This window comes from Accipiter gentilis, chromosome 17 (assembly GCF_929443795.1).
Source record: "Accipiter gentilis chromosome 17, bAccGen1.1, whole genome shotgun sequence".
NCBI classification, from domain to species: domain Eukaryota; kingdom Metazoa; phylum Chordata; class Aves; order Accipitriformes; family Accipitridae; genus Astur; species Astur gentilis.
The window spans coordinates 15,346,117-15,370,632 of NC_064896.1; the positions used below are offsets into that span (position 1 = coordinate 15,346,117).

General features: G+C 36.6%; 1 protein-coding gene across 2 annotated transcripts in view; it reads left to right on the plus strand.

Moving 5' to 3' along the window:
- Nucleotides 1-24,516, plus strand: part of SOX6 (SRY-box transcription factor 6) — a 381,650-nt gene that overhangs the window by 53,397 nt on the left and 303,737 nt on the right. The window lies entirely within an intron of this gene.

Sequence of the window (24,516 nt, forward strand, 5' to 3'; positions counted from 1 at the left end):
ACCTCTTATATGATGTAGTATAAATGAAATCAATCTATGCAGCTTGTTGTCTTAAGTCACAAATATAGTTTATGAATAAATATTTATTCAATCAATCATTTGTGGAAAAAGATGTTCACGAAACTACATCATCAGGGAAAAATATGGCTGGTTCTCTTCTCAATATGGAAATGTGTTCAATTTGTACTAACCCTTCCACTTTACAAATGTTCATTTTCATATATGGTTTTGCTATTATATTTGCAGTTCCCTCCATTTACAGCTCAGCATCTTTTTAATGAGCATTGTCAGTCGTATTTAAAGAAAATATTGTTATTAAATAAAATAAACAATTTACAAAAAGTATTACCATTGAAAAATAGTTCTGAGAAGGCAATGTAAAGTGATTACTGAATTGAGAGTGAGGAATTTATTGTATCTCTTCCTGGCTTTGCCACTGCATGTTTTTTTCAAGCAATCAGTTAGGCTTTCTTTGCCTCATTTTTCTCATCTATACATGAAAATAGTAATATATCAGTCAATACAAACTGTACCTCTTTATGTACTGTTGGAAAGTACTCAATATGGAGTATACTTTCCAATCAAAGCAATGGAATAAATACAATGGTATATTCATGGCGAACTTCTTTGTATGTACCAGGCTAATTGGGTGAAAACCTGTAAGTATTGTTTAATTCATGTTCGTGTAGTATTATGAACATATAAAGGGCTTTAGTAATTATATTGTGGACTCCTGATCTGAGTCTTGCTTTTCTTGGTTGACAACGACAAAAAACTGTGGTAAACAGAATTGACATTAAAATGTACTTTGAAAACAATATTTGAGTTTAGGTCAATCAAGTAAGTACTTAAACTGTAATGAGAAGTATGGACTGTTGTTATCACACAACTGTACACTGGCTTTTGCAGAAAAAGTTGTTAGTGCAGTTGCGACAGCTTATAGTATTGTGACCATGAGAGCTGGAACATCATTCAGCAGCCTTACCAATGAAGCCAAGTAAATGACTATACAAAATAACTGTACACAATGAACCACAATCTAGTATTTTATAGGTATTCTCTGCAACTGAGAGTTCAATCACATTGACATGAATATCTGGAGAAGATAACACTATGGCTGACTGTTCTTGTTCTCTGATTAAAGGACTTCTTTTAGTATTTAGCTCTATGTATCTAGGAACATATGCAAACATTAAGTTCACATAAACTGAAACCAAAATGTAGGATGTACAACTGATTGATTCAGCCTGGTGTTTTGTCATATACTGAAAACAGGGTTGAAGTATACATTCTATAGTAATACAGGTTTAGATCTTCTTAAATCGTCTCTACTGTACCTCTCTGAACTTGCACATATTCTGTAGGTAGTATACATTAGTTCAGCAGATACAGACTCTTACCATTCAGTAACAGTAATATGTACAGTGTCATAAATTTTCACTGTGCTCTATAGACTAACAGCATGGGTTCTTACCTCAAGTATCTTTCAATTTAAAGGCTTGATTTCTGTAAATACTTATTCAAGTGAGATGTCCAAGGAAGCTGATGAAATCAGAATCAGAACCTGAGGCTAAGCAAATAGGCACTAAGCAAATGATACCATATAAGATGGAGCTTTGGAGGGTTGGTGTGGAAGACAAGAAGTTTGCATATATAAGGACTTTTGAGAAGATTCAATTCTAAGCAGCATTTAAAAAATGCTAATGAGAAGTGTATACCTTTTTCATGTTATGCTATAATATTTGGGCATGTTTTTATAGCGTATTTGTTTGATCTATACTCCAAAGGGAAGGACTGTAGATCAGTGCTAGGAAGATTGATCTTTGAAACTGTGCATATTTTTTATATGGGAATACAGCAAGATCAGCTAAATACTGCTATGGTTCTATACCAAAGCTATTTCAACCAGGGGCTATAATAACTTTTTCCTCAAATTTTTGAAAGTTTTGTCATAGATGCATTCTGCTGTAACATGTAATTACTTGGATCATCCAGTTCAGACAACTTTGGGGTGGTTTTTTTTTTGTCGTATTTGGCTAGTTTTGTTCAGGAGAAAACAGGATTGATGATTCATACAAAAGTAAATTTCATGGAAAATGTGACATTTGTGCTTTTGTGTTTTGCCCACAGAGTAATTGTCCTAACTAAAGGTTACTTTTTTCAAGAATGTGGTCTTAACATGGTTTAATTTATTTAATTGTTCTTCTCAAGTAGGTTTGTCCAGTAGTAAACTGCAATAGTTATTTAAAGTTACAGATGGCAAAATAAATGTCCTCTAATAACACAGCATTTAAAACAAATTTTGCTTGTACAGCAGCAATTAGAATTACCTTTTTAATAGCAGTTCAGTTTCTGTGTAAACATTTTATTGTGATTTGACTACAAAGTGAAAACACTGATATAGGGGAGAAAAAACCACCCTGAAATGAATGATGTTGAAGCTCATGAAGCTTCTGTGCCTTGCAAGACCAGGTCTTTGGTGAAAAGCCTGTATTGAAAATACGGTGAAAATAATATAATTAGATTTGAGACTAAAATCAAATTACTTTAAAAACAAACAGCAGCAATTTTTTTCAAAGAAGGTTTAAAAACAAAAATAGAAACACTTAGGGGACACACACACACATTATAACACAACAAAACTGAGATTGTGAGTAGGTAAACTTTATCTTTTCAAACACTTATTCCAATCCACATCATTAGGGAGTATGCTTTACCTCAAACTCAATATTTAATATTTTTTCCACAATCTTATTTTTAAGGCAGTTTTTATACTTCTCTTGATTTAATTAGGAATCCTTCTATTTAAAACTTAGAGAGTGTGTTTATTTACACCGTGGAGCATCCAACCAACTAGATTTGTGCTTTGTATTTCTACCAGCTTATTTAAAAGGAGAAAACTATTAAACTGTGAATATTTACATGATAAAGAAAGCACATCTTATTTGGAGCAAGTGAAGACATGTGGCTTTGGCACTATTTACCTTTATGGGTTTAACTGATATCATCTGATCTTCTACAGTTAATTTATTTGGGAAAATATAGTATCTATAGCTTCTAGAAAAGTGGTACACTGAACTCCATTCCTAAATAGTTGATCTCCTTTTTTCTCTTTGTAAGGTATAATTGCTCATCAGCATTTTGGTCAAGGAGATGTTTATCAGCTTACCACTTACCTCTTTCTGTAAGGAGCTGACTCTTTCAAAATTCCTGTTAAGAAAGAAAAGTGATGCCTTATTAGAAGCTCTATTTGCTGCAACATCCATACTTTTTTGGCATGTGTGTACTGGAGGTATCAGAGGTCTTTATCCTCTTGTGCCTACTTTCCTGCTAGCATTTGTAACATACCAATGTAAAATGATGTGGCTGCACCATGAAGTAGCCCCTCAGCAATTCAAAGCTCTATTTTCCTGGGATTATTTTATAAATGGTGAATTTAAAATCTGCTTCTACTGGAACACTGTCTTACTGTTTTTATGCAATGCTTGCACTACAGTAGCACACAAATTTTCTAATAAGAAACAAAGTTCCAGTATATAACATGAGGTATAAATACACATATTTTAGATGTACTTAAGAGAGAGTCAGTTGAGTAGAAACAAAATGGAAGTGGGAAAGGGCATTTCTTTACACTTGAGTAATACCTGGTGTGTTGATGCCCAAGCACATTTGCCAGTGTGGGTCTAACTGAAGGACAGTTGCATACATCCAGAGCTTTGTAGTTGCACCTGAAGAGAGGAAGATGTGGAAAAAAGACTGAAGGAGAGAGGAAGGTGGCTGGGACATTCATATGCTGAGAACAGGACAGAAGTCCAATCAAAACTATGAAAAGTTCTGTTTGTTTTTTAGTACCTGAAGTTCTCGCTTCCTGCCTTGTGCTTCTTGCTGGGATGTCTGATGGACTCCTCTGTGTGAATTTTTGCTGAAGCTGCGTGGCTGTGGGAGGTCACCTAGGGACTTGTGGTTCTAACAGAAGGAATGTCTGTTGGGTGATACTGGCACGGAAGTGTGTTTCTATCTGAGTTCCCGTTTACCTTCTGAGTGCAGCAGACATAATTTTGGCTGCTCCTCTATTGACTGTACATACTGTTTCTTAGTAGCAAGTAAATACATGAATAGATATACAGATTGCTCATATTGTGGAAGCAATATGCATTGTATTCATTTCAGCCAGTTTTTCCTATAATAAGCAAATAGTGCACTTAAACTTCTTCTAGGATTTTGATATTTAACATAGCACAGAAATCTTCTTCATTTCTTTACAAAGAATGAAATGTTTGCCACAAGAGAAAATATACAAAATAACAGTTTTCGTTCACATAAAGCCAAAGGGTTTCTTGCTTTTAGGCTCTTGAGAACTTACTAAAATGAGGATACCACTGAGGGTGAGAGCAGCTCAACCAGCTTCTGTCACACTGCACAGAGGCCACGTACGTGATCTTTGCTTACTTTTTGGTGAAGTTGGACCATTTAGTGAAGCTGCTGCTAGAAATGCTTTTTCAGAGGATTGTCATGCTCTGAATATAAGTGAGGACCTTCTTGCTCTGCTGCAGCTCCATATGTGTGCTGGATGAGATGCGTGTAATGCACTAGATCCATCTGCTGTCTAAAAAATTCTTTGCAAAAGTACCAAGCAATAAAATGGAAATCCTCATCCAAACAATCCTATATGCTATCGAAGTTGCATGCAGTGCTTGGGAGAGAGGAATCTGTTAGAAAATATTTGTGCTAAGAAGCTGAATTAAGAACGTGGAAGCAAAGTATTCATACAAGTCCATACCTGGACAGAGTTCTATAGGTTTTCTGCAAGTGATTGGCATTTGCAGAGCCAAAATATTTTTAGAAGAAATCGTTGTTCATCACAAAACCAAAGCCTCAGGTCACTTAATAACTACAATGCAGGATCTTAGAGAAGCTGTAAAGAGAATTTTCTTTAAGCCATGCTGCAAGTAGTGAATTATATACAGTATTTTTCATTCTACGTAAATTACACAAAGGATTTCTTATTCTATACTATGGATGAACAATACCAACAGTTGATGTCAGCATTAACTTTTCAAATCATATTACTTAAAAGAGTGAGGGTTGTAAAGTGTCCACAGACAGCTTCATTTTCTCTATCTTCCTAATGCACATATACCAATGGCTGTTTGATTCATTTATTGACATAAAACAGAATTGCTTAGAACTAGCCACTCATTCATCATAATCACAGTTACAAGAGAGTGTAGGGTAAGAGGTTAACTGCTTGCTAGATGTATCAAGATCTTTGGTATATACCAAAGCCTGACTCGATAGAAATCTGATAATGGTCTGTTGAAGGTAAAACGTAAGTGTTAATAGCTAAATAAAAAAATTGATAAAGACTGTACTGTAAAACACTCACATTTCTAAAGTTAATTAAAAAGAGCTGATCAAAGTGAAGCCTCCATTAAAAATGTTAGTTTAAGATATTAAATATAAGATAGAGCATAAAGGTCAATTTTAAAAATCAGTGCGTATTTTTTAAAAATTAATTTTCCATTAATTAATTTTTTTTTTTGCTTCTTGGCAGTGCTTTCATTAATAATTAAAATATAAATAATGTGAAAATGTTCATTTTACTTTTAGTAGTTTAAGTTCATGTACAGTGATCATGAATTGATATTTTGGGATATCTACATTAACAAGACATTGAACAAAATCAATTTGAACTACCTGGGAGCAGATTCTGTGCTTAATACGTGTGATGGATTCAGTACTGCGCATCATAAAATATTCAAAGACTACATTTAATTGTGTAAATACCATATTATCTTTATGGGTTTATTAGAGATTACTGTATAATCCTGGCTCTGAAAGTTAGTCTGAAAGATGCTCCCTGCAGGAGCCAAAAAGCCCCAGGGAGTAATTAATCCAATTCTCCAATGCTAAAACAAAGCAGGTTACATGAGTTTTTGAAGTCTCACTTCTCACTTCCACCTGCCCCAGTGAAACAGTTCACAAAATGTAAGACTTCATTCAAAGTTCTTATTTTCAGTATAAAAAGAAAAGTTTGATTTAGAAAGGGAGGCGTTCTTCATCTGGAAATTGGCAAGGACGAGGGTCTGACTGAGACGCATGCTCCTGCAGAAGATCTAAAGTACTGTAGGGCACCAGAATGAAGATGGATGACTAGCTAGCAAACTGGCTGTGTGTATGGAATTCCTACTGGTTTAGTATCTATTTTCTACTCAAATGCTTTAATATTCAATATATAATACTTTTCTTTTAAAGAATTGCCTGGTCACTGATATAACACTGAGCTACAGTTAGATCTGCTGAAGTGATCAGCGTAAAGCACAGGAATCTGAAGCCAAGTTTAGCATGATGAAAGTGAAGTAAAAATTTCACTTCCCAAAACCTCATAACTACCTACCTAAAACTTGAGAGTTGCTCCTTCAGCAGGCACGTGGGATCAGAGATGTGCTTAATTTCAGTGTGTGATAAAGTTACTTGATCCTATTTCAGCGAAAGTTTTATGAACATCAAATCAGGCTCATGATTAGCCAATCCTTCAATGGAAAGTAGGCAGCCCTTTTCATTTCAGAGACAAGTGAAAATGTTCCAGAATGGACTTGGTGTATTAAACAATTCTGTGAAGTTCACTGAACTCACTTTTATTTCTCCTGTATTTCTGAGATATTTTTTAGACTTGAGTACCTTATCTTAATAGAACATGCACTATCAATTTATTTAAAGATATGGTATTTTCTCTTTTCCTTTTATATCCTTAGGGTTTGTTTGTCCTATTGATATTTTATTTCATTGTTCCTTTTTTACCAAGCGGTTATAGTTTGTATAAAATCCAGCAGTGAAACTAAATAGCTGAAATTATTCTTTCCAAGATGCAATGTTCTGTATTTGTCAAGACTAGGTTTCATGTCACTTTGCTGCTTCTTAACGCAGTATTTTTAAAATATGGTTACAAAGTCTTAATTTTATGGAACATTTCCCCCTCCAAATCATGATGCAGATTTTAATACAAATTCTTGAAAAGCCATTTCCTCTACAACCGTATTGGATGTCCCCCAAGCCCCATATCCACTAAAGAACAGTTACTCATTAGAACTCTCTTATCATATCTTGCTTGGGCAAGTTTTTATCATTGCTAGGTTATTGGCCTTTTTTAATTGATTATATATTAAGGTAACATCCCACTCTAGCAAATGGTCCTTATACTTCCTTACTGTGTTCATTAAAGCCTGACAGGATATCTGTGTTTGTAAGAAGTGTGAATGGCTTTGAAAGGAATCTTTTGCCCAAAGATTTGTTTGGTACGAATTGAGGTATGTTTGCTTGCCTGTGAAATACCAGCTATTTGTTGCTGTCCACTCCAAGATTCTTCTGATCCAGTATGGAAACCTAACATGTTCTTAAGTCTCCAGGTCTTGAAATATGATAAAGGAACAAACAAGCTGCATTTCTTCACAGCCCCATTCCTAGACAATCACAGCTAGGAAGTGACTATAACTACCATGTCTGTGTATAACTTTTCTGTAAGTTAGTTCCTTGTTTTTTAATCTCTTGTTCTTAAACATGTTTTTTATGAATGTAACTGTAACTTTTAGAAAATGATGAAGGGAACATAACCATGCACATTCTGTGATGTCTTTCTTGTGTTCCTTAAAACAGCTGCAAGACCTGTATAATCTCACTCCAGATTCCTATGTTTCTACATTAGATAACATATATGCATCCTCTTCACAGGCCAATTTACTTGAATAATTATATAATTATTGAAACAAAATATAATTTTTCTCTTCCTGTAATTTTTTTAAACTGAATTTATACATTCTGATTGCTACAGTTTGCATTGTAGATTTTTTCAGATTGTGCAATATTCATCAGCAAGCTATAACAATAATCAATGTTGTGTCCTGTTAAAAGTATTTAGGTGGAGTTCATGCATTCAAAGAGTGTTTTTTTTAAGGCCACATAAATTCTTGTACTTTACCCCAGAAACATGCTAGCCTCAACCCCCCTCCCCCCCCTCCCTTTTAACTCTGGTGGTTTGTTTCTGTGTGTGAATAAGCTCCTTAGTTCCTCCAAAACAGCCTTCCCTTTGAGATGGCTGTTGTTTATGGGTTTTCCTCACCCACCCACCTGCCATTAACTATTTGGTTACCACTTGAAATACTTCATCACTGAGATTCAAACTCATTGTCCTGTGGCCATTGTTGCTTAGCGGAACACCCATGCTTGCTTTCTACACAAACACACACACACAAATTAATAACTGAGTGGAACTCCTCCTCCTCTGTGCTCCAGAAGGAGCTGCTCCAAAAAGAAGCCATTTATAGTATCAATAAGCTGCTTCTCCAAACCATGTACAGATGTGTTATTCAACCAGTTAATATTGGGGTAGTTAAAATCACCCATTATTATTTTTCTGGCAGATTTTGCCACTTCATTAATATCTTTCAACATACTGAGTTGCTTGGCTGTTCCTTCTTTTACATGGCTTATATCATATCATGCCATCACAGCATATTCTGTAGTTTCGAGTTAATTGCCCAATTAACAGTGGTATTCATGAAGTGCTAGGAAAATTCCACAACTAATGATTTGGACAATTTCAAAATAGGTTGGTATTTCATAGTTTAAAATGTCAAACATGCCAATAGCTGCAAGCTTAAGACTGTGCAGGCTTAGAACCCAATAGCTCAAAAATTCTGTATCGCAAAAATCATAATCCAGCCCTCAGAAACATGTTTCCCAGACCCCAGTATTTCCATGCAGCCAAGTTCTGTACTACCCTAATTTCTCCTTAGGCTGGTGAGGTAGGAACATGAAATACAACCTCCTTGTCTTCTCTGTATTTTGTGGAAATGTGGAATAAATACCTTCTGGCAGCAGTGAACGCACCGTCACCCCCAACCTGGCCCCAGATGATGTTTATAGCAGCATTAGAGAAGCTGCTGTAGTAACAGTTGTGTATATGCTTACAAGACTCAGGAAAATGGAGGTGCGAGTGATTGGAAGGTTGTAGGATTTGCTAGAGGACTTGATACTTTTCTTTCCCCTTGCCTGGATTAGGTAGAGATATTAACAATACATAGTTAGCTTTGATGGGCCATTGTTCCCAGATGCAACTGAGAGTTGCCAATAGACTCTCTAGGCAGTGATCTGATTTTTTGTTTTGTCTCACCAGCTGCTGTGCAGAGATGCCAGGGGATACACTGCCTACTCTTTTGCCTTTTCTCACTACCTTCTGTGCCATTTATGAGTTGTAGGACTGAGGTGATGCCATGAACTTAGGCTACAGAGTCTGAGGATGGGCTGGGGCTGTAAAATAATTTCATTGTCATTGCCCAAGAAAGAAATTATTAATTTTCAGCCTTGAAATTCAGGGTCAGAAGCATGGGTATGGTGAAGAAGACAGTCCACCTCATCAAAGCTAAAGGATCACAGACTCAAGGCTCATTTCTAACATTTTACATTATTAGAACATTTTGAATTTCCCTACTTATCCAGTCTATTGAGACTGTATTGGTGATTTAATGCAAACTGCTCAGAGGTATATACAGACATGATTAAGGCCTTAGTTCAGCAAGGTGCTTTAAGTACTTTGAGGTACTTCATTGCAATTGACAGGACTTAGTATTCACAGGATTTTAACTCCTACAGAGATCTTTGCTGGGACTGTACTGATTATGTAAGTATGGCTGCTGGCTAGCTCTTTTTAAAAATTAAATTAGTGAAATACAGTGTTGTTTAGATCTTCCTTTTAGTCCTTCTTGGAGTTGTGGCATATTCTTTAGGACATTATAATTTACATTTTATAACAAAAATATAGTGAATTGTCTGATCTCATTCCTCTTGGCAACTCAGCAAACTATCATTAACATTTTTCATCAGTATTCTGTTTAGAGTTTTCTAAACTGAACAGTATAGAGGTAACAGCTCATTTTTAGATGCTATTACCGTTCTTTCACATCTTTATAGTACTGTAGTAAAGTTGAATTTACTAGCTACCTTGAAAGCGGAGTAAGGCAGCATTAGAATCTACATTAAAGTGATTCAATACTCTTTAGAGAAAAGCCTTCTTATCTTGAGATCAGATACAGTGTGTGTTTTGGGGGCTGTTTTATAAGGATTGCCGATGAACACTGCCAGCAACAGCTGCTTTTTGAAATATTGTTCTGTCCAGCCCAATGAAATTTAGGGGAATTTGCTTTGCTTTGTAAGTCCAAGTGATCGACTTTACCATTCAGGGGAGCTGCAAATGGAAGGGAGGCTATATCCTAGAGACTAATTTTATGGTTTGAATTGGTAAAGATGGGAGGGATCAACCTGCATGCACTTGTTTCTCCTTGAGAGTTAGTGCAAATCTCCAGTCTCTTAGGTAAGTACCATGCTCTGATATAATTTTCCTAAACATTCTTCTTGGTGACCATTCAGATTTTTTCCAGTTTGGGTGTATAGAGAGGATATTTGTTTTCATAAGTGTTCATGAGTTAAGAAAATGTAAACCCTTCAAGGTCATTCAGTGTTTGAGTCCAGTCAGGTTGACCTGCAATAAGTCCAATGGTTTTTGTTCCTGGCTTTATGGTACTGAGCAGCCCACTTCATCTTGGTTTCCTTTCTTAATATTTGACTAATTTACATTTTTAAACTATAATCTTATGATGGATGGCAAATCTAGTGCCCAAAAGAGGGATTAGTGTAGACCTCCAGAAATGGCTGTAATACTGATTACAATTATTACAATTATAAATACAGTAGTAGTAGTAGCGGTAGCAACTGCTACTACCTGTAGTACAGTTCAGTAAGTGCAATTTTAAACTACTGAGATACTAATAACTCTAAAGCTACCGACAACCACTAGAAAATGTCATACTGCTTTTAAAGAGTACAGGATTCTGCATGTTCTAATTTATATGGAAGTTATACATGTTTCTTACCTTGTTACCGTTTTTCAGTAATTTTGCACCAAAAGCTTCTTTTCAGATTAAGCTTCAGTTGTAGAAATAACCCCTTAGCCAATCATAATTTTAGAGAATTTTGCATCTAGATAGCTATGGAAGAAAACATTTCCTAAGTTATTTTTGTGTAAGATAGGATCATACGTTTCCCATGTAGAACACTACAGCGTTTAGTGTTCATGAAAGAAATGCTTTCAGTACTTTGAATGCAGCAGCTTAATGTTATTTCTCTTAAAATGGGATAGCTTTTAAATTTTTTTTCCAGTTCAAATTTAGTAAGTTAATTACACTATAGCCTTAATAAAATTTGAGAATATGACCAATAAATACCAACATCAAAGAGAAAAATATTAAAAAGAAGATTAAGCTGTCTTTTTAAAATGGTAGTCTCCGATCCTATTAAAATTTTTGTTTTATTCTGAAGTAGGAACTATAAAATTAAGTGAACACCAAAAGAAGATCCTACTATTATTAATTAATTGCATGAATTCTGCAAACAGCAAAACAGCAGGGATGTAAAAAGTGATTGACCATTCATCGTTAATTTAATAGCAGTGTTACCATTAATAACCATAGTGACATACACAGTATTGGAAACTGAACAGAATTGAAGAGGATTATTTTTGCATTTAAAAATATAACCAGTAATTAAAAGTTAACTTTAAATATAAATAATTTTAAAATAGAACAGTGACCTAACAAAGATACCAATAGTATAATTTAAGATCCAAGATCTAGAAATAAGCTGTTTTATCCAGTTGCAAAGCAAAACTGTTTTTTTTGAGGGAAATGATATTTATAGTAAATACATTAAACTTTGTCTTTATAGTTTAAATATTCATTGTTGATAATGGCGAGAATGTGCAAACATTTTGGGAATTGGTATTTAACCTTGAGCTTAGGAGTTCCCAAATAATCAGCTAGAGCCATTAAAACAGGTATTCCTACCCAGTACTGCATATAAAAAAAATCACTAAATTTGTCATAAATATGTAATTCTGTCCAGGGAAGGTATAAGTGATATTACTAAAAGGAACAGTTGTAACCTTTAGCTCTTTGACTCAGCTAAGTAATTAAGTTTTCGGTGAAAACTTACCTTCTAATTTCTCTGCCAAATGTGACCAGCCTAAAGGTCTCTTTGATAGTGTTGCAAAAGTCTGTTTGCAAACCCCCTTTCTAAGGCTAGTAGACAATGCTGAAAGAAGTGTTGAATTCTGCCGTCCTAAAATGTTCGTTCTTTCTTCAGAGATGTAGGATTACAAATTTCAGTATTTCTGTGAGTGAAAGGGAGAAGTTACCTGGTATTAGGGAAAGCAGCATATTTTTGAGATTGTCTTTTTTTTAAGAAAGAAAATACTTCTCTCACCAGGACAATCTTGTGGAATAGCCTCTTATGGAGTGTTTAAGGCCAGTAGATTTAAAATAATGGTTCTAATAACAGGGTAAAAAATTACAGAAGAGGATGATTCCTAATTGTAGCTATTCACTGGACAGTTTCTCTGTTTTGCTGTCAAGTTTCTAAAAACCCAAAGAGTTTACAAACTTTAAAGACTGAAGGTGATCCAAGACACATCCTGTTCTTAGTTAAAGGTTCTGCTATATCACTGCTAGGACAAAAAAAGTGAAGTGCCTCTCCACCAGCTGCAGAGAAAGAAGGTGATTTGAATGTTAATGAAGGGTAGAAGTTTCATAGTAACAGAAAAACAGAGGCTCTATAGATAAGAGAATATTTTCCCAGGACGTCTCAGTCTGCAGTTGTTGTAACCAGAGGAAGTAATATTACTAAGGAAGTATTTAAATGTCTTTAACAGATATTAGATGATGAAGTGGAGTAGTCATTATATTCCTATCCAAGCTCCAATACATGAGAGGTCTATTGAAATACAATCTTTTGAGAATATCCACTTAGTCCTGTTTCTAGACTTCCAGATTAGTTTGGGCATCCTGTTAATCTACAGAGCTCCAAACACAAAAGATTTCTCAGAGAAGTTACTAAAGTTGCTGTTTAATGTGGCAATAAAGATCATAAGGTTCATTGTCTTTTTAAATACTCACGCTCCCCTCCCCCTCCACCCCAATTGGAAAAAAAATCCCTGATTCAACAGCACTGAAATTTTTTCCTGATATTTCCACATTAGTTTTTTTAACATCTTTTGGACCTGGCAGTGCCCTCGAATGGTTCATAGCTCTTGATGTGACCATAAGAATTCCTTTTACTTCTGCTTACTCTTTAGTTCTGATCATTCATTGCTATGTTTCATGAGCCCCATGACACAATCCACTCTTTCTAAACATCTGATCCATTCACATAGATAGTCCTACAACACAAACTGGCATTCATGGCCTTCCTTGCCATTTCTATTAAAAAAAAAAAAAAAAAGGAAAAAAACCCCAAAGGAAAAAAAAGACAGTAAAAAACATCTGTGTTTTTGTCTTTTAGAGTTTGAATCAACCTACTTATACTCTAAGGTATTCAAATGTTTGGTTATTATTAAAAGCACTGTCACTTGGTGTCCTCAGCAGTTATTTTCTACTGTTAAACTGTTTGTTTTTTTTTTAAAAAAGAAAATTAACAGAAAAGTAGCAATGAGTTTACAATAGTATCACCGAATTGCTTAAATCCCGACACCTTCACAGATGGGCCTTGAGGTACAGCATTTGTCATTCTGATGGATGACTTTTCCTGCCCATAAAATAAGGGAAGTAATCTGTCCTCATTCTGCTTAGTTCTCTCTAAGAAGAGACATATATTTGGTTGTCAAACTCTCCTTTCCATTCTTCAACTAATCCCAGGGAAAAATGGAAATATGTTGAAAAGCCTGTGACGTGGTAGATGACCAGTTCTTTGCTCCCAGAGTGCTCATCTGTAGTGCTTGACAACCCTATGCTTTTTCTTGCTCCTATTTAGTATCTTGATGGAATTGCTGTGGGATCCATTGAGATTAAATTTCTGCCATACATAGGAGATGTGTGGCTTTCTGGAATGACAAAACCCAATTCTGGCTCTCTGAATACCCAGTAGAGAGCAGAAAGAAGATCAGATGGCCTAAGCTAAAACTGAGTAACATGCAACAAGGGATGTCCCTCCAAAACATCTTCCTCTATTGTTCTCTGTTGAATATATCTAGTATTTACCTGCTAGATTTCATATAAATATGAATAAGAATCAGTTTCCAAGACAAAAAAGGTTGATCTATATCTGAGTGTTATTTCAAAATGTTGATTTGGGCAGGATAATGGAACAATGAATTCTCTTTTCCCCTTGGAGTCTGTGGTTTTTTTTTTTTTTTTTCTTTCCTCTGTAATCTCATCTATGTGAGATGACAGACTCTGAAAAACACTAATGTAACAGTCCATAAGCCTCTTGAACTTTCTTGTTAACTACCTTTGGGTATCTACTGTTGCCATAATCACCATGATACCTGAGTAGCTTACAATATTTTTTTAGTGTTTTGGAAAAATACTAACTTCTAGATCCTTTAAAAGAAGGAGGGAAAAGATAGCTTTTCTCACAATTCTCAGTCAGGAGTGGAACCTCATATATAGAGTTTGGGGAATCCTTTCTTGAGTCTTATTTTGACACTGGTCAAGGATACAGAAATTACAAGTTAGTTGGGTACATCTGTATTCAACAAATGGGGTGAATTAGCCACTGCTGTGGGGGGTTTCAGTATTACCAGTACAAGTTCAATAGAATTAGTTTAATTCGGCTAATCTAAATTTAGCTTTACTACGTCTAAACTGTATCAAAGTGACTTTTGTGAAGTCACCCTTTGCATTAATTCATGTCACAAAATAGATAAAATGTCAGCTGTGACATGGGATAGAATATGCAGATGCTCCTTATTTTTCATATGTTTTTACACTTGCACAGGGAGATGCTTAAGCTTAATCCAAGATGGATATTAGAAGCTAAACCAGACAGAAGCATGAAGAGCTCTGGAAGCTAGGACATGTCCTCCTGGTTCTTATCTTTAAATATAATGCAGTCTGTTGTCATGTGCTAGTGATGTCAAATATCATCTGAGCATTCTTTGGGCTATCTGTCTCCACGTGCTACTGGCACATGTACATATTTCTGTCCATTTTTCAGCTGTACGTATTGGGCTTATTCCTGTGTTAACATTCCTTCCATCAATCTTGAATGCAAGCCAGCTCTACCAGCAGGAGAATTTTATATCTGTTTCATATGTTAGTTCGATGACGACTTAAAAGGCCACTCCTTAATTCCTTCCAGCTAAGGTTTCTTCTTTTATTCTATATTACATTGTGAAGGTGTCTTCTTTTGAGGCAATTAATTTCAATCTGTTTTATGTCTTTGATTTCTTCTGTCAAGCAGTATGGGGCATACAAAAGCCAAGAAGCCCGGATGTTCTTTAGTACAACCTTTAGCAATGCTTCTGTGCAATTACTGAGGTAGGAAAAAAAGGAAAAGGGTAATAATTCTCAATGCTTGTTTTCTTACAATAGAAAATATGTGTGTAAATCAGATATGGACTATAAATCAGAGTTATTTTCATTAATTCTGTAGTTAAGGTTTTGTTCATACTTACATCTTGGAAGGATCTAATTCTGGAGAACAGCTGAGTAGGAGGATCCTTCTCTCTAGTCAGCTCTGGTAGCTTTGAAGTGGTCTTCTGTCTGTGAAAACATACCATTCTACAGTAGATGAGATTTGCTGGACATGCTCTTCTTGAAGAAATGGACAAGTTAGCAACATTTTCCATGGGCAAATCTCCAGGGCAAAATATTTGTTATAGTTCTTGTATATCTTTATGCTTCATCTGCACACTTATATTTTTGTGTCTTAGTAACATAAGAATTCTAACCTGCTTACAGGGTAGAAGTAGCTGCACAGTTAAAAGTGGTCTTAGTTTTTGGCTGCAGAAGTAGATTTTTCCAGAGCGCTTCTAAAGTATCTGAAGACTTAAGAACTGCAGTATCAATTTCAAAATGCCAGTTTCACTGTGCATATCTAGGGGATGCTTCACATACCTGCCTCAGACGAACTTGACAATAGACTCTTCATAACCAGTACTCTTCATAACCGGGAATTTCTGCCAGTAATCTCAGCAGATTTCTGCCAGAGTTTTGCTTTAGGTTTGACAAAAATTTGAAGACAGCATGATAGCTGTAATAAGTTTGCTTATAGAATGCTGGAGTATCTGAAAAATTCCAATCAATTCAATTTAGGAGTCTAAATCCTTCTGCAAGTTTATAGTAGCCAAGCTTATAAGTGTCCAAGTCACTTTTGAAAACATGACTGAGAATTTTAATTTGTTGATACATTTGAAATTTTTCTTTAAAGTCTTTAAAAATACATGACAAGATGTTTTCTGTTGAAAACAGGATGAACAGAGCTTTGCTAACTGACTACTTAAAAGTTTAATTGGCTAACTGTACTTTTTGTGTGGTCTTTCTGAAACCTAGTGCTTCAGTGAAGATCAGATTGCTCTTTAAAAATCTGTTTTGCAATAATTCCATTTCCTTCTTTTAACTATTTGGAATACAGCTTCAGTGTAATATGGTGACAGGGAGAGGAGTGGAGCTGCCTTGCCCTCTGAGCAAATAGGTGAATTCAGGAAAAGTAGTCTTTAGCGGTAAACGTGTGGGATGGGAACAAATGTGTTCTGGAGGATAATGAAGTTAGGGAAAGATAATATATTCTTTCATTTTTGAATTCATAATGCTGAGCAGAAGAATTATCTTTTCAGTAGCTTGTTCCTTTGGACTCTGAGCTGCATGGCAAGTTGCCACTTGTTTGTCTGTTCTGTCCTGTGGTATGCTCTTAAAACCTTTGGGACATTAGTTTCTGATAATTTCATGTACTACTCTGTACTCTTACATCTAAGCACTAAGTTTCTTTCAATAGAATACATAAAATGCATATGACAGAGAAGCACAAAAAATACATGGAAAAAGTGATGAAATTCATTGTGTTTAGACAATTTTCTGGTAATTAAGGACATCAGATATGTGTTTGGTATCTACTATTGAATAATGACCTACTGTGAGACCTACTGTGAGATTTTTTTCCTCTGAATATCAAACGTAGAAAAACCCCACAACTTGCCTTGTAACACTACTGTGGATTTGCCATTGTCTTGCATTTATTGACTCAAGCTAAGCCATTTCATTTGACTGTAAACTTATTTTTTCACTTCTTGAAGAAAAAAACTTTTTATCATGGGTATTTCCAGCATATCATGAAGAAAACTTGTTTCAGTTCATACTTCGTTGCTTCTAGTTTGTTCTGCAGTATACTGAGATTTTGTATCAGGGATGTGTTCAGAACAATATATAATTGTCCCGGACTGGAACAGAAGAGCATGAATGTCCTAGCATTTCGAAGTTGAATGTAAAACATAAAAATGTATTAATGTTTCTCTTCTTCACAATTCAGTTACTTACAAGTGAAATTTACTACATTTTAGTAGTTTTATGCCGTTACACAACTGCAGTCTGCTACACTACAAAGCCAAAGCACAGTTAATGAAATAAGCAGTGTCTTCTGAAGGAAGACCAGAGAGCCTAGCAGACAGCACTAAAATGCATAGACAGTTGGTTAGCAAATATGTGGAACCCATTCTAAGAACTGTCACATTGCATACACAATAAGTTGTTTGGGTTTTGGTTTTGTTTTTTTTTTTTTTTTTAAATTTTTTTTTTAAAAGATGCTTTCAAATATATTATCCAAGTAGTTGTATATGAAAAGTTTACAATCATTTATAAAACAGAACAAAAAGAATTTGATTCTCTGGATGTAAGACAGACCTGACCCTAAATGACATATTCAGTCCCACCTTTAATAAATCAGATGAGGCTTGTGGTCCTAAAGCAGTATGTACTATTTTAGAGCATCACTCTGCACAGAATAAGTAGGAATTGGCAGTCTTGATGTTCTAAATGATATACTTATGTACATCAGTCCAACTGAATTTTGAGAATTAACCTGTGCTAAAGCACTGTAGTGAATCAATAAGAAGTCAAAGTATTCAAAGCATGTGTTCTGCTGTAGAATTCTAAATTACGGCATTGTACTTCTGTTGATACGCATGCTCAGAAAAGATAAGCATATGTAAATGACCTGAGGTTAATACATATCATGTGCAACTTGTGTTGTGTGGACCTTTTTGGTTCTTGTTTTCCTTGGTTTTTGTTGGATAGACCTTTGACATTTTGAAGTTACAGCATAAATTGAAAGGATACAGCCAGAGCAAGGAAATGGATCTGTATCTAAATTTTAAAAATAAGAATTGAATGGTTTAAAAGTAACCAGCTATCTCAGGTGAGTCTGCAAGAGTCACTTTATGCAGTAGATAATGAAAGTTGTTACAAATGACATAAGCATACAGATAGTTCTAGCTTCAATTTCAGCATCCTCGTACAAAGTGTAGTACATCTCTATGAGTGATCTGATTTGCTTTTGCCCTGCAAAGTCATAAAGTCCAACTTGGCTTTCTGACACTGACTAAGCTACATGGATTAGGTATAGCTGATCTTAAAAGAGAAAAATTGGACACTTGGCAAACCTAGCAGATATTTTGACACACTCCTGGAGCTGATAAGAATCATCATAAATTTAAATGTTACCTTGCGTTGCACAGAAACCAGACTTAATAAATGGCTTTGAATTTTTCATGAATGACTGAGCACCCTGTTTTACTAATAAGACCAAGGTTTTTGGGCAGGGGAATTGGAGAGGAACAGGACTGTGAAGGATGCTGTAAGGCTACTGATGGAGTGTCATATAATTTTACTAGTTGCATAACTGCTTTTAACTATTAAACTCTCTCTGATTAAAATAACAATCGAGCTTGTAATTTTTCTGAACAGCTGCTGCTACAGGGGGTCATTACCTTGGAGAGCTTTGAAATAATCGTACTCCTAATACACGAGTTATGTAGTCTCATGTTTTACAGCAATGCACAAAGTTTAAAGTCTATAGTAGAATGTTATTTGAAAGCTGTCAAACCATGTTAAAAAAGACTGCATCGTCAAAGGCCCTTGTGGCCAGGATTCAACATGTAGCCTTGTCTTACTCATTATAAAATGCATGTTTATAAAGTTCCACAGAGCATCCAATTCCCAATTCACTTATATCAGCAAGACTTAACTTGCTCATTAATCTAAATTCTTTTGCAACTTTAATCTACATGTTTAATTAATCATAAAATGAGGCGGTAAGTAATTTCAGCAATGTGTGGCTTGTTATCAGATGCATTTAATCACTCTTCTGTGAGCTCATTTGGAAACACCTGAAGATGTCGAGAGCAGTTTGAATAAGCATAAATTATTCTTTGTCAGTGTACTTCACTCAACTAATAAGACATTAATTTAAAAGGCACTGTTCGTCATTTTTAGATCTTCACCAATATTTTTAGCTTAGCAGTATAAATCTAATTGTACATACTGTATGATTCCCAACATAGTGCCCAACATTGAAAAGGGTAAGAGTTTTATTGAATTCATTTTTCTTATTTACATGTAATTATATCGTGTAATCGTAATTTTAATGAGGATTAACCATAGGTATCAAATCTGTTAACTATTCAAATGTTTTTGGAATAAGCTGCTAATTACTTAAAATGCTAAAGAATATTAGATGGTACAAAGAGTTATAGATTCTGTTTTTTCTTTACAGATAATAGGTCTTGTCATATTTGGAATACTTGTCACATAGTAACTTGCTATAGATATGCCTAAGTAGCTCAAATGTAGGTAGGATTAGCTTTTGAAAATACAGAAACAAAGACTGCAATATTGCTGGGCACGTTACATGAATAGCTGCTCTTTTAGATACTTACACAGGATTATAGTGAATGAAAAATAATATTCCCGTTTTTCCTAGTCACTTAACTATTAGGTAGTCAGTGATGGCATTCTAAAAAAAATAAGACATGACCTCACAGCATATAATTCAAAGGAGCTGAGTAAGTCATATATCTCTTCATGTCAAGAAAATGGGAACAAAAATCACATATCATTGAATGTCATCACCTGTCTCTATGCTGTGAGAGAGGATGACATTCTATAAGAATAATTATTTCACTGGAAACAAATTTATTTACTTGCCATGGAGCATCTCAGTTAATCTTGCTTTTGAACAGTGGACCACATTCACTAGTTGTCTGGTATGTTCCAGTATGGATCATAACAGGAAAGGGGAGGATATACCATTTTGCCATGAAGTACAAATCATTTCCCCACATTTTCTCTACTGTATTTAATGTCTGTGAATGAACTCTTGTTTTCTCTGACAGTGCAGTGCTCTAATAAGAATAATATTGCTGTAAGTGCCCTGCCTCTGCTCCCATGTTAAAGTTGCCGCACCATTTAAACTATAGCAATAAATTGTGGCAGTTGATCCTTTTTCCCTGCTGTCTATGTGTTCCTTTCTACTACAATTTAGTTTTTATTTTTATTCAGCTGCCTTTTGCAGATGGAAGTGATTGTTCGTTTCTAGAGTGCTAAGGGTTCGAGAACGGTAAACCTTTTGCAGCATCATATACTACACATCACCAGGCTGGACAGTTTAACAACGTTTTATGAAACCACAAAAAAACTGTGTACAGATTACATTTAGGGTCTGACTAAAACGCATACAAACAAGGAAATATGAGCTCCTTCTAGGCCTTCCTCCACGTAAACGTTTATTCTCACTTATTTACTCTGTAGACAATAATGAATCCTTCACATGTGTTATTTGGCCTGTTTTTGCCTGCAGAATGTCTTTTGAAACATCTGTGGTCAAGTTTCAAGTTTTAAAAAAAAAGTCTCAGTGCAATAACCTGAAGAATGACCAGTTCAATTTTTCTGTAATTGCTCCTAAGTTAGAGAGTGTTATCAATGCTTATCAGTAAATATTTCAGTGTGTGTGGATGAAGGATTTTGAGAAATCTTTCAGCCTGTTGCTGTGCCCATAGTTTGACCCATTCATAGAATAGGATCATAGAATGGTTTGGGTTGGAAGGGACCTTACAGATCATCTAGTTCTAACCCCCCTGCCTTGGGCAGGGACACCTTCCACTAGACCAAGTTGCTCAAAGCCCCATCCAGCCTGGCCTTGAACACTGGGGCATCCACAACTTCTCTGGGCAACCTGTTCCAGTGTCTCACCACCCTCACAGTGAAGAACTTCTTCCTAGTATCTAATCTAAATCTACCTTGTTTCAGTTTAAAACTGTTACCTCTTGTCCTATCACTAGACTCCCTGATCTAGTCCCTCCCCATCTTTCCTGTAGGTCCCCTTTTAAGTACTGGAAGGCAGCTATAAGGTCTCCCTGGAGCCTTCTCTTCTCCAGGCTAAACACCTAAACTCTCTCAGCCTGTCCTCACAGTGGAGGTGCTCCAGCCCCCTGATCATCTTTGGGACCCTTGTCTTGACTCACTCGAGCAGGTCCATGTCCTTCTTTTGCTGGGGCCCCAGAGCTGGATGCAGTACTCCAGGTGGGGTCTCACGAGAGCAGAGTAGAGGGGGAGAATCACCTCCCTCAGCCTGCTAGCCACACTTCTTTTGATGCAGCCCAGGATGCGATTGGCTTTCTGGGCTGCGAGTGCACATTGCTAGCATTCAGTTTTTTGTCCACTAATATTCCCAAATCCTTCTCCACAGGGTTGCTCTCAATCCAGTGATCGCCCAGCCTGTATTTGTGCTTGGGATTGCCCAGACCCATGTGCTGGACCTTGCACTTGGCCTTGTTGAACTTCATGAAGTTTGCACGGGCCCACCTCTCAAGCCTGTCAAGGTCCCTCTGGATGGCAACCATTCCCTCCAGTGTGTTGACCGCACCACACAGCTTGGTGTTGTCAGCAAATTTGCTGGAGACCGCACTCCATCCCACTGTCCATGTTCCCATCAAATATGTTAAACAGTGCAGGTCCCAATACCAACCCCTGAGGAACACCACTTGTCACTGGTCTCCATTTGGACATAGAGCTATTGACTGCAACATTTTGATTGCAACCATCCAGCCAATTCCTTATCCACCAAGTGGTCTGTCCATCAAATCCATGTCTCTCCAATTTAGAGACAAGGATGTCATACGGGACAGTGTCAAATGCTTTGCGCAAGTCCAGGTAGATGACATCACTTGCTCTTCCCTTATCCACCAATGCTGTAACCCCGTTGTAGAAGGTCATCAAATTTTTCAGGCACGATTTGCCCTTAGTGAAGCCATGTTGGCTGTCACCAATCACCTCCTTATTTTCCCTGTGCCTTAACATAGTTTCCAGGAGGATCTGCTCCATGATTTTGCCAGGTACAGAGGTGAGACTGACTGGCCTGTAGTTTCCCAGGTCTTCCTTTTTTCCATTTTTAAAAATGGGGGTTTTGTTTCCCCCTTTCCAGTCAGTGGGAACTTCCCCAGACTGCCATGTCTTCTCAAATAGGGTGGATAGTGGCTTAGCCACTTCATCCTCCAGTTCCCTCAGGACCCACGGTTGCATCTCATCAAGTTCCATGGACTTGTGTACCTTCAGGTTCCTTAGATGGTCTTGAACCTGATCTTCTGCTGCAGTGGGCAGTTCTTCATTCTTCCAGTCCCTGCCTTTGCCTTCTGCAACTTGGGCAGTGTGGCTGAAGCACTTGCTGGTGAACACTGAGGCAAAAAAGTTGTTGAGTACCTCAGCCTTCTCTATATCCCAGGTAACTAGGTTTCCTATTTCCTTCTGGAAAGGGCCCACATTTTCCCTAGTCTTTCTTTTATCACCAACATACTTATAGAAGCTTTTCTTGTTGCCCTTGATGTCCCGGGCCAGATTTAATTCTATGAGGGCTTTGGCTTTCCTAACCTGATCCCTGGCTGCTTGGATAATTTCTCCATATTCCTCCCAAGCTACCTGTCCTTGCTTCCACACTCTCTAGGCTTCCTTTCTGTGTTTGAGTTTGTCCAGGAGTTCCTTGTTCATCCACGCAGGCCTCCTGGCGTTTTTGCCTGACTTCCTCTTTGTTGGGATGCATCGCCCCCGAGCTTGGAGGAGGTGACCCTTGAACGTTAGCCAGCTTTCTTGGGCCCCTCTTCCTTCCAGGGCTGTATCCCATGGTACTCTATCAAGCAGATCCCCAAAGAGGCCAAAGTCTGCTTTCCTGAAGTCCAGGGTAGTGAGCTTGGTGTGTGCCCTCCTTGCTGCGTGCCCTCCTTGCTGCCCTAAGGATCTTGACCTCCACCATTTCATGGTCACTGCAGCCAAGGCTGCCCTTGAGCTTCACAGTCCCTACCAGCCCCTCCTTGTTGGTGAGAACAAGGTCTAGTGGAGCACCTCTCCTTCTTGGCTCCTCCATCACTTGGAGAAGGAAGTTCTCATCAATGCATTCCAGGAACCTCCTGGATTGCTTATGCCCTGCTGTGTTGTGCCTCCAACAGATATTGGGGTGGTTGATATCCCCCATGAGGACCACTGTTCAAGTAGTTCATTTTTTCTGTGGGTATCCCGAGATGATTACTCGTTTCTTCTTTTCTTTTTCTTTTTTTTTTTTTGCTTTTTTCTTATATCATAGAAAACCAGAGCTAAAATGTTTGGGTGTTGTAAGAGATTCTAGAACAAAAGATCATTAAAACCTTTGCTGTTTATAGATAGCTAACATACTACTTGTGATAACTAAGCAAAACTACATGTAGTTTACTACGCAGTAGGTGGATTTGTGAAGTTTTTGCGCTAATCACATTGGCCTTTGAAGGGAACATTCTAATCACTTGTTTATATAGAAATTGCAGAGAGCTCATGCTAAATACATCCAATTTGCATAATATATTTTGGCCTTTTCTAATTGTTTAGATGTATCTGTTATCTGCTTCAAGCCAAAAATATTTATTGACTTTATGGACTCATATGGAAAGTTTTAAATGGGGATTCTTCAGAAATATACAGTTTTTAAATTTGCAAAAGTCTATGTATTTGTTTTGCAAGTGAGAGGCTGGTCTTTGACAAGAAAAAGTTGCATGCATTAAGTTCCAGGGTTGCCTAGTGCAAGTGTTAAAACTTGAATGAACCGTTCTCCCTCAAAAAAGTAAAACAAAGCAAAAGAATCTTCATTTTTGTCTCATTAAATTTATGCCTTTCAAGTTTGCATTTCCAAATGTTTCTGTACATCTATGACTCTTAGGTATTTGCAAAAATGTACAAAAGATGAGATTCTCATGCTCGCATTACTCTCACAGTCATAGCTCCTAAGAAAAAAACCCCCAACAAACACAAAAGTCATCAGACGTTTGTAATCAGTCTATAAAAGGTGGCATCATGGTGTTCTGCAATAAAGCTAAACTTCTGGAAATAGTGAGACACCATAACAGCAGAGACCTCCCTAGAACAGGTGCTTATATTAGAGCACCAGATTCATTGTCCTCAAATATTCCAAGGCAGAGAACAAAGTTCTCAAATAAAAAGATAAAATTGCTCAGCCATGGTTAATGCCTATCATTTCAGCTCATAGTAGAAATCCAAGTAGCTACATGGAAGAATCATGCCTAAAAGACACATATTGCCAGCAAACAAATAATAGAATAGCTATTTTTTTTTTCCCCAGAAAGGGAGAAATAATCAGTAAATGCTACAGAAATTAGATTGAACC